This window comes from Siphateles boraxobius, unplaced genomic scaffold, assembly GCF_051911475.1.
Source record: "Siphateles boraxobius isolate OS27281-9 unplaced genomic scaffold, OSU_SipBor_1 13, whole genome shotgun sequence".
Lineage (NCBI taxonomy): Eukaryota > Metazoa > Chordata > Actinopteri > Cypriniformes > Leuciscidae > Siphateles > Siphateles boraxobius.
The window spans coordinates 11,735,485-11,747,530 of NW_027508733.1; positions in this window are offsets into that span (position 1 = coordinate 11,735,485).

A 12,046-nucleotide genomic window follows, 5' to 3' on the forward strand; every position below is an offset into this window, starting at 1 on the left:
ATGCAGGAGTCGCCATGAGACACTGATCAAACTCTTGATCAAACTGGGATTCTGTTGAGAGGCTGCATGCCAACTTTCTAGAACCCAAATGGTAGATGGTCCGCTTTTTGGCCATTTTTCCCGTCGTTAAAGGGATAGTTCACCCAAAAATGAAAATTCTGTCACTAATTACTCACCCTCATGTTGTTCCAACCCTGTAAGACCTTCGTTCATCACACAAATCGGAACACAAATGAAGATATTTTTGATTAAATCTGAGAGCTGGATCACTCCTCCATAGGCTTCTAAGGGATTCAAACTTGACGGCCCCGAAAAGTTGTTAAAGACATCATTAAAATAGTCCAAGTGACTACAGTGGCTCAATCTTAAGTTTATCAAGCGATTAGAATACTTTTTGTGTATTCGCAAAACCCCCCAAAAGTAACGACTTTATTTCAACTATTAATTTCCTTCTCTGTGGGCCTCGAGTGAGTTCACGTAGTGTAACAGTGCTTCTGTGTTGTACGTCATGTGTGTGTGATGCATGTGACGTATAACAACAGAAGCTTACGCAATCACACTAAGTGAACTCACTCGGGGCCCACAGAGAAGGAAATGAATAGTTGAAATAAAGTTGTTATTTTTGTTTGTTTTTGCGCACAAAAAGCATTCTCGTCGCTTGATAAACTTAAGATTGACCCACTGTAGTCACTTGGACTATATTAACGATGTCTTTAATAACTTTTCAGAGAACAAATTTCAATCCCTTAGAAGTCTATGGAGGAGTGATCCAGCTCTCAGATTTAATCAAAAATATTTTCAGTCTTACGAGGTTGGAACAACATGAGGGTGAGTAAATACTGACAGAATTTTCATTTTTGGGTGAACTATCCCTTTAAACTTGCAAAAGTTGATTCGGACACGATTTAAGTGCACTTGTTTTAGACCATGTGCTTAGATCCTTAAAATAGGACCTAAGATCTTTCTTTTGGTCACATATTTATTTGGATTGTACCTTTACATAAAATTGATATAAGCATATATAAACATATTACTTTTTATATAAGAAATATATATATAAATGAAGAAAAGCATGAAAATGAAAACAGTCAAAGTTGAAAACACAGTTCTTAGAAGATGTTGATCACTATAGTGGAAAATGAAAACCTTAGAAAACAATTAAAGGGTTAGTTCACCCAAAAATGAAAATTAAGTCATTAATTACTCACCCCCATGCTGTACCAACCCCGTAAGACCTTTGTTCATCTTCGAAACACAAATGAAGATATTTTTGATTAAATCTGAGAGGTGGATCACTGCTACATAGGCTGCCAGAGGGAATGAAACTTGACGGCCCAGAAAGTCATTAAAGAACATGTTTAAATATTCCATGTGCCTACAGTGGCTCAACTATAAGTTTATCAAGCGACGAGACTACTTTTTCCCGAAAAAAAACCCCATAAATAACGACTTTATTCGACTATTCCTTTTCTTCCTTGTGGGCCTGAGACGAGAGTTCAAGAGATTTCCACGTCGCATGCGCGAGAACTGAGAAGAGGACGTTCTTCTTCTAATACTTCTTGTTCAGTTCTCGCGCATGCGTTGTGGAAATCTCTTGAACTCTCGTCTCAGGCCCACAAGGAAGAAAAGGAGTAGTCGAATAAAGTCGTTATTTATGTTTTTTTTTTTCGGAAAAAAAGTATTCTCGTCGCTTGATAAACTTATAGTTGAGCCACTGTAGGCACATGGAATATTTAAACATGTTCTTTAATGACTTTCTGGGCCGTCAAGTTTCATTCCCTCTGGCAGCCTATGTAGCAGTGATCCACCTCTCAGATTTAATCAAAAATATCTTCATTTGTGTTTCGAAGATGAACGAAGGTCTTACGGGGTTGGTACAGCATGGGGGTGAGTAATTAATGACTTAATTTTCATTTTTGGGTGAACTAACCCTTTAAATTCTCCACAGCCACTCACAGTTGCAAAGATAAATGTGAACTTTAGTCAGTTCTTCAGTTTTTTCTCAACTCTGCTCTTAGTTTGATCTTTATCTCACACCATGACTATTTTAGCACATTTTGTTGCATGCATTTCTGTTTAACCCCATGATCCACAGATTTTGCATTATCAAGTGTGTCATTTCAGCAGTTAAAATCACTTTTTGATTTTGTTCGATTTTGTTTTAAGTTTCTCTGCTCTCCACAAACCATAATGAAACTCCACAGAGCAACATCAGCTGCATCAGTCACTGAATCTCCACATGAAACGCTTATCAGCAAGAGATGAGTTTAACATGACAATCTGAATATTTTACATCAACAAAAAATGTAGTTTTGTGTAAGTGATCAATTGAGAGCAGATGAGAGAAGAGCTGTAAGTGCAGAGACACTTTAACCTCTAAACACACTGTGATTTAATGCACTTCTGCTAAAATAAATGCTGATAAGCAGTTCTTCACGAAAATGAAGCTGTCAGGAGCTAAACGTGTCAACAAGCTGCAGTTACTTCTGCTTTTTTACATGTGAACGTGAGGACACGTGTGGTCTGGTTGCTGATGGGATTGTTGATCACAAGTTGATCACTTGTAACTGATTTTTGATGTGTTTATTGTGATCCTGAATTTCACCCTGAATTACTAAAGGTCAAACGTCACACAGAGAGTTGATCATCTTGGATACTTAATTGATTCTTATTGAGATTTATGACAAATATACATGTCAATATTCAACTCTTTGCCCCTCTTTTTTTTTTGCCAGCCATGAGCAGCATTTTTGGTGATTGTCAGAAAACTTTCATGACCCCAGAATAATTTGGTGTATGAATATTTCAACATACAATGTACAAAAATAAAGATAAAGAGGCTCTGCTTTTAATTTATTATTATTATTCTACCTAATGCATTCCTTGTTTATCAAAACTTGTATGTGGATAAGTTTCATTAAAAAAAAACTGAGAAAATTGCATTATCAAAGACTGCATTTGGATCATATTCAGAAAGATTTTCAAAACATAAATTGCGCCAATCATGTTAATAAACACCCCAAGAGCATACACAGTCTTACATCTCTTCATGGGCTCAACATTTCATTCTGTAATATTAAAAATCTTTGATTTATATGATGATTAACCCTTTCGGGTCTGAGGAGGTTTTGAGTGCTCTGGAGAAGTTTTGACATGCCCCGACATGTGTGCTTTTTTCAGTTGCTTATAAACATATTAATAGCAAAATGTGAACTAAGTTCGTTAGGAGCACGTTCAGATTATTTACCTAATTATCATTCATTTAATCAACTCACTTAACATTAAGAGGTAGCCTATATATACAGCAGACTTCCCTCTGTTCATTGACAGTTTATCAGCATCCCTCCACCACCCCGTCTCCTCACTTCTAGTCCTTACTATTCCAGTATAAAGAGCACAACCTCTGTTTTTTCCCTGACTTGGCTGCTGAGGTTCACAGAAAGCAAAGAAGCTACGATGCAGTTCGTAAAAAAGTTACGTGACAAGGGAATAAGCCGACATAGAATAATTTTTCCAGCTCAGCTGCTTCTTACGCATAGAGACTGTCTGTACCGTGACATTTGTAGTGTTACAAATTTATTAAATGTTTTAATTTAGGTTCCAATACAATAGTATATAAACTGAGACAGTTTCGTATACTGAATTTAGCATTTAAGGTTATGATGGTGATGATATTTGCTGTGAAACAGTTTCCAGCAAGAGAGTCCGGCAAATCCTGTTTTCTATATTTGTCGGATTACTGCTCTCTATCGAACCTGCTAATCCTGTTTCTCTCTATTGTAAGTTAAATGAATCAGATTACTGAAACTCTTGGGAGCTTTTGTCTCAGCGGGAGAGTCCTGCCATTCCTGTTCTCTAGTCTGATTGGATTGGAATTGCTAACACTCTCAGTAGGGCCGGTTCCTAAACCTGTATACATCATTTACATGCTTTGTTCATCACAATGTTAAGCCCTGCCCCTAAATGTATATAAATTGCAAGGGAACGTTTCCCTTAGTCAGACTCGAGACGAGCTTGGAAGACTACAGCGACGCACAGCTCGAGTTCCCTTTCAGTCGATAACGTCGGACGTAGTCGACGCGACTGAAATGGGATCACGCTAGGGAGCCTATCATCTTCGAGTACTATTGAACGAGCCAATGTAATTGGCGTGCGTGATTCGCATCACACACTCCGCCCCCGCGGCGCGGGTATAAATACGGAAGTGGATGCACGCACTAGTTGCCTTTCGCTTCGGAGCCGATCGTTTGATGTCTCTGAGAGTGCTGTTGTCTACAACGAGCGAGTGTGTCGGTGTTTTCTTCAGGAAGACTCTCCCAGTGCTGGTGTTCTACAGCGCGAGTGCAGCGGTGATCGCGAGCTTTGAGCTCTCAACTGCTGTTTTAACAGCAACAAATTTCTAAATGTTTGTGTGTGTTGATGGCTGGTTAGAGGGCGGAAAAGTGAGTGCTTCACTGTTTCAGTTCTCTGTTCAGTGTTGCCGCGGTCATTCCCCTGTGTGCTCCGGCACTGGTGACGGTCCTATTTTCTGAAAGAGCAACACGGGTGCGTTTGCGTCTTTTTCAAGATGTCATTCCGCCCGTGCGTTTCTGGGTGCGGTCGTTCCCTGTCTCTCTCTGATGGTCACAACTGTTGTGTCACGTGTTTGGCTTACAGCACGCTGAGACAGCTTTTGTGGACAGCTCATGTTTTCACTGTGGGAACATGACTGTCGCAGTGTTGAGGGCGAGACTCGCCTTCGTTCGCGGAGAGCGAGTCCCCATTACCATGCCCCACCCTCGGGTGCTGTGTGGGATGGGTGACCGGAGGATAGTGTTGGATGTCCCGCCCGGAAACCATTCCCTGTGGGCTCCTCACTCCTCCCTTCCACTGCAACCACTGGAGCCTCCTGTGTTGTCTGCTGGTCCATCTGTAATGGGTGGGCCAGCGGTTTCACTCGGGGCTCCCCTGGAGGACAGGACGCCGATTGCAGCATCGGAGGGTGAGCTGACTTCTAGAGATGATGACTCGGCTGCATTGTCTCCCTCCGGGAGTTCAATGTTGCCCGAGCCGGATCCAGAATTATCAGCTATGCTGAAACGGGCCGCCGAGGCTGCCGGGCTCGAGTGGAACCTCCACCGTGTCCCGTTCAGTCTCGGTTGGAATCTGGAGTTTGGTATCTTGGGGCGGGCCGCGCTGGTTCTCAGCTCGCCGCCCCAGTGCCTTTCTTTCCCGAAATGCATGTAGAGCTTGTCAGGTGGTGAACAGCATCTTTCTCTGCCAGAAACTGCCTGACTAGCTTTTCCCCCTCATTACCCTTGATGGAGGAACGGTGAAGGGTTGCGAGGTGTCCCTCCATTGGAGCGGTCTGTCGACACAGGTGCACCTGTGTCCGGCGGCCGCTGCCTTTTGGGGGGATCCTCGTCTCCCCCCTAAGGCCTGTGAGTTTTGTCTGCTCCGACGGGCAGAGCTTACAAGGCCTATGGGCAAGCCCCTTCCTCTTGCGTGCCATGGCGTTGCTGCAGGCTAGGGCACCCATGGCATGCAAGAGGGTAATCCAGACCGTGCGCTCATAGGTGAGCACCGCACTGCATCCGACCTCACCCTCCGGGGTACGGGTGTCGTAGCGTGCGTGATCGGTCTGGCGATGTCCACCTTGGTGGTCCAGTAGCGCCTTCGTTGGCTCAGCCTGGTTGGTATGGGGGATGCGGACAAGGTTCGGTTCCTGGTCTCCCCAATTTCCCAGGTTGGGCTGGTCGGCGACGCGGGGGAGAACTGCATCAAACAGTTCTCTGCCGCTCAAGCGCAGACGGAGGTCTGCCCCGGTGGCCAGCTGCTGCTTCCAAACGCCGCAGGTGGCAGCTCCTCCGCCTGCTCGTCGCCGTGGGCGTTCTCCGGCCGCCGCTCCTGCTGGCCCTCCGCAGCAGCCTCCACCCAGGCCTCAGCATGGAGCCGGCCGCAGTTGAGACGCCCAGCCCGCTCCAGGCGCTGCCAAGCCAGGTGGCAAGCGACAGCGAAAGCATTCCGGAGCGGGCCGCCCAGGAATGGATGAGATGCTCTTGGAGTGGCACGATCACTCCCTCCCCCCGGGTGAGGGCCGGGTGGAGCCTTTGTTTGTGTGTGTGTCTGTTCCGCCGCTGGCTCCCTAAAAAAAAAAAAAAAAAAAAAGCGGAGCAAGCGGTACCCACACTTCAAAGAGAGAGCAATTTCATCTGTTCCTGGGTCCCAAGAGGGCCAGTCTGGCGGGTGTGACCCTGTATAGCCTTACACCCCTCAGCTCCCCCTTGGTCGCCAGCAGGCAGCTTGGTGCGTTCGAGGACCCGGTCATCCGCCTTCTCACGCGCCCTCTGCCGCTTGTGGAGACAGGTAAGTGTTGCACAGCACACTAACACCACTCTCTCTACTTTGCTGCCCCACCTCAGGCTCGGCTACCCCGCTCAAGTCAGTGATAGTCATCACATTAGGTGTTGAGCAGACGTGCTCCTGAAAATTCAGTGATATTCTTCACACCAAGTGTTGAGCAGTGCTCCTGACTTGTGCGTGCTTATCTTATCCTGCTGGCGAAGGATTTGATATAGCCGCTCCTCCAGCCGGTACGAAGGCCAGTTGTAAACTCGTTCTTCGTGCTACTAGGTGGTGGGTCGTGACCATCTTGGCCCAAGATTGGTCTGCAGCTTTGACCTGAAGGACACGTGGTGTCCTTCCCCTCGAGTGCTCCAGAGCCCGTTGGGTCTTCAGGTCAACTGGAAGAGAGTAATCTCGCCCACGGGCTGAGTATCTCTTTTTCAGTTTTGGAGAGGTACTCGGTCCAACACGTCTCTCCAGTGAGAATGTGTTCAGCTGGTGTTGAAGTGAGAAAGGGTCCCACTGAAAAGGTTCAGAGGCTCCTGGGGTATACGATAGCGCAGCCTAAGTTGGCTTCCTCCGTATGTGACCGCTTCAGCGCTAGCTTTACGATCGAGTCCCGAGGTGACCGTGGCAGAGCAGCTCACCCTGTGTGACTATAGTTCATCCCGGTCTGCTGCCAAACCCTCCTCAGCAGAGGGGCCATGTACAAAGGGCGTGTTTTAACGGGGGCCTGGGCGACCCCCGACTACACGGGCATTCGTGCCTCGAGTTGTTAGACATTGCGGGTGTCACAAACTCTCCCGTCACCTCCTCCTTGGAGTCAGACGCTTCTGAGGGCGCCTTGTTCCACCCTTCCCGCTTACTCAATCGTGCCGCCATCGAGCCTCACGACAGTTATAGCCAGGGCAAGTGGAGACTCCATCCCCTGGGTCCGCTGGGTCTTGACCATTCCGGGGCCGCTCAATTGCCCCCCCCGGTTTTATTTTTCCGCCAGTGTTTGGCTAAACCGAGCGGACTACCCTTGGACAAACACTGGGTCCCAGCTGTCCCAGGGGCCCGCAGAATACGTTTAACCCCAGTGAGCCTTCTAAGAAGTGACGGCGACTCAGGGTCGCCTTGCGCTACTCAAGTCAGTGAGATCATCACACTTCATGTTGAGCAGAGTTGCTCCTGAAACTCAGTGAAGTTCATCGCACTCAGGTGTTGAGCAGCAATGCTCCTGTAGCTCAGTGAGTCCATCACAGGTAGCGCAGTGAATTCATCACACGCAGTGCTGAGCAGAAATGCTCCTGGTGCTCAGTGAAGTTCCTCGCACTCAAGTGTTGAGCAGTAATGCTCCTGAAGCTCAGTGAGTTTATCACACTCAGGTGTTGAGCAGTAATGCTCCTGAAGCTCAGTGAACTTGTCACACTCAAGTGCTGAGCAGAAATGCTCCTGTCGTTCAGTGAAATTCTTCGCACTCAAGTGTTGAGCAGAAATGCTCCTGAAGCTCAGTGAGGGAATGCTCCTGAAGTTCAGTGAACTTGTCACACTCAAGTGCTGAGCAGAAATGCTCCTGTCGCTCAGTGAGGTTCTTCGTACTCAGGTGTTGAGCAGAAATGCTCCTGAAGCTCGGTGAGTTTATCACACTCAGGTGTTGAGCAGGAATGCTCCTGAAGCTCAGTGAACTTGTCACCCCCAAGTGCTGAGCAGAAAATGCTCCTGAAGCCCAGTGATCTTCACATGTTGTGTTGAGCAATGCTCCTGTCTTTTGCGCCCGTCACTTGCACCTACGTGCCATGTCAGGAGAGGAACAGGTCTTCATAGTTGCCCCTTATTGGCCCAACTAGACCTGGTTCCCTTCAACAGCCTTCCTGACTTCCCCTGGAAACTCTTTCGGGGACGGGGCACGATGGCACACGCGTTCTTCCCCCGGAGATTCCGGGCGGTCTTACATCTGAACGCGGAGGTTCAGGTGGCTATCACAAGAACATGTGATAGTTACCATCACTTCTGCGAGCACCCCCTAGAATTGGGTAGCGTGCTTACGCCTTTAGAAGTGGAACCTAGTCGTTGAGTGCGTCTTCTCCCCTGAGGAGATCCTGAAAGCTTTCGATCACTTCAGTGCTCTCTTTCCTGCAAAATGGGTTGCAGTAGGCTGTTTTCCTAAATCACCCTCAATATGATGTTGCCTCGGTGTTTAAACGACGCTCATCGTGTTGCAGAAGTATGCAGAAGCACGTTCTGATCGTCAGGTTCCTGAGGAGCAAGGTCTTGTAAATCCTTGTGTCCCTCTTTATCCTCTTGGGCCTTGTCCCTGGTGCGACTGCACTGCAGAGACCGCCCCTGAGCCACTGCAGGCAGTGAGTTAAAAATTCTGTTATATCAGTTCTCCTGCTCGCATGGTCTCTACTAGAGGGTAGGGACTTGCGCGCTTTCGGTCAACGTATTGTGCCTGGAGTCTGGGCCGGCTAACTCTCACAAGCTGAGACCCCGGCTCGGATTGTGCCCAAGGTTCCTACCTCTCCCGTAATAGGAGCAGGTGGTGAGCCTGCAAGCGCTGCCCTGGAGGAGGCAGATCCAGCCCTGGCTTCTCTGTCCGTCGCTTGGACGTGTACAGAATGCAAGTCATAGACCTCAGACCAGCTCTTCAAGTATCTGTTGGAATTCAGCAGAGAGGGAAGGCTGTTTCCATGCGAAGTTGCACTTAGTGCTTGCCTTCATTTCGGCAAAGATCCGAGATGCAACATGTCTACTTAGGTGTTGAGCTCCTCTATGATGAGTGTAAAGTGCTCCGCCTGGGCGTTGACGATATACTTTGCTAAACAGATTCTAGAGTTGGGGGCTGGACGACACCTAGTTGAACCGCTGCTTCCCGTGGGCTCCCTTCTCATGAAGCCAGTTTCACCGTGAGCCCGGTTCAAGTGTCGGCTTGCTGCGCCATTCCCCTCCTATGGACTGGATACGTGCGCCTTTCTACCCCAGTTGAGTTCCCTTAAAATTGAACCCTGTTGAGTTCCTCCACACCCCTCCGACGTCGGATGTGCGGAACGTCTGGTGTTAGGCCTACCACTCGTAAGCAGTGTGGAACCTGTGTTAGGCTGGGTCCATATGTTGCGGTCCCTTCGGTGACCCCATATGTGTATTCTTCCACGATACGGCTCCCTGCGGTGAGCCCGTGTCTTCCCTCGGCAGAGTCTCTCTGCCGTCACTGTCCGGTGTGTCTCCCCCCGTCTTAGGCTGGAGCCACCCCAGTGACATTCCATATGTTAGACTGCCCGGTTTCCGCCCAGTTCATATGTGTATTCTCCACATTTCCTCCCTCGGGTTGGATGTGGCTTCCGCAGCGTCCCTTCCTTCCAACGTACGGGGAACGCTTTCCCAGTGGTCCTGTAGGAACAGCAGTGACTTCCCTGGCCTAAGCCCTGTCCTTCCCCGCCTTAAGTTTGCGGGGGCATCAGGAGGCTTTGGTTTAGGCACTGGAAGGTGGCAGCGTTAGTGGCGTGTTCAATGGTTGATCCCATTTCAGTCGCGTCGACTACGTCCGACGTTATCGACTGAAAGGGAACGTCCTGGTTGCGTATGCAACCCACCGTTCCCTGAAGGAGGGAACGGAGGACGTAGTCCCCTTGCCACTACCGCTGGACCACCGCTGACCCCGGGTTACTCTCGGCTCCTCAGCGAAAAGCAACTAGTGCGTGCATCCACTTCCGTATTTATACCCGCGCCGCGGGGGCGGAGTGTGTGATGCGAATCACGCACGCCAATTACATTGGCTCGTTCAATAGTACTCGAAGATGATAGGCTCCCTAGCGTGATCCCATTTCAGTCACGTCGACTACGTCCTCCGTTCCCTCCTTCAGGGAACGGTGGGTTGCATACGCAACCAGGACGTTCTCAATAAAGAAACCTTCTTAAAAAATACGCCCGAGGCTCCTGGTCTTTGCTTCCGAGTTGCCTACACTTTAGAAGAAAAAGTTTCCAACACATTGAACAGCCCAGAAGAAGTTGAAAACTACATGTAACACATAGATGGCAAGTAATTTGTAGACTATAAACAGAATCTCTTACGGATCAAACATGCCCTGGACGGGATGTTTATTTTTTTTACATTGTTAATGCGTACAAGAAATTAAATGATATACTTCGCTCAGAGAACCTGTCAATCATGACGTCACAGCACCGTTTTTATAGCATCAAATAACTAACTAAAAACAAACTTATTTTAAGAACAAACACTTGAAATTACACCAGCGTGATAAAAACTATACAGTAAATGACAGAAACTATCTTTGGAAAAAAGATATGTGAAGTGTAATTTAATTGTTTAGTTGGTCCCATTGAATAACATGGGGAGGCGGGGTTTATGACCTATACTAGACCAGTCAACCGGGGCCGATCGAGACGCTTTGGCTTCACTTTTCAGGGCTTGTGTGGCACGCTTGGTTAACACCACAAGAAGTAAATAGAGGGGGAGGGGTTATCGGTACAATAGGATCACGTGGGGTGAATCAATGTTATGTGTTACGTTTTTGTTTTAGGTTAATCTTTGTTTGCCTTTCTGTTACTCGACAACCATTAATACCTTCATAATATGGAAGCATATGGGTAGCAATATTCAATTTGAAATGTAATATGCAAAATGACAATGCAATATGTTAAATGGCAATGCATTTCTGTATTTAAATTTTAAAAAATTTATTACGAGACGGGACGGGCACATGATCGGCTCAGAATGCATTTTCAAATTGCACATTGATTTTGCTACATTCATTGTGGGCACTTAATGGAAATGCAATCAAAAGTGTCTTAACTGTGAGTGTAAATGCAATCAAGGAAAATAACATTTAAAGCAGCACTATGTAGTTTTTGCTCTCGGGGTCCCCCTACAGTTGGGAAACAGTATTGTCTTCTACTACAGTTGTAAAATCTGTCATGGTTACACCAGGGGATACACGTGCATTTGTTGAGAAGCCGATACCATCTTGAGTTCTCGCGAGTTCTCACGTCTTGGGCAGACTGCCAGCGTTGCATGTGAAATGTCTTCATCCCAGGTACATTGGCATATATTTCAGAATGTCATATGCAGAGGTGGAAAGTAACGAATTACATTTACTCGCGTTACGTAATTGAGTCGTTTTTTTGTGTACTTCTACTTTTTTAAGTAGTTTTTAAAATCTGTAATTTTACTTTTACTTAAGTACGTTTTGTTTGAAGTATTGTACTTCGCTACATTTGAAATCATATCCGTTGCTGAGTAAAAAATAATAATACACTCCGGAAAAAAAAAATCACACTCCGGAAACTACTGCATTGATTGAAGGGCGGGAGAACAAACAAGCAAAAAAGGTGGCGCAGACCCAGCTGAGGCTGAAAGCGAAGCGCCCTCGAATTTTTATGAAGCGAATTATGCCCCCCCTATGGCAATACTTTGGATGTAAACAAAAGTGTGGTTGTCCTCGGGGATAGATATCCAATTTGCAAAAAATGTGGACACAAAGTGGCTGCAAAAGGAGGATACATAGGACAACATCCCCCCTGCAGATAAAGGTATGTCCCGATTATAACGTATGGCCGAATTATTTACGTGATGCAGAGGGAATCCCGGAATCCAGTCATGAAAATGGAATTTACATAACGCAGAAGATGTCACGTAAAACACGCAAAATGATGGATGGATGAATACATGGAAAGTAGAACTGTGCAATAAATCCAATCGCGACATGATCTGTGAATATTT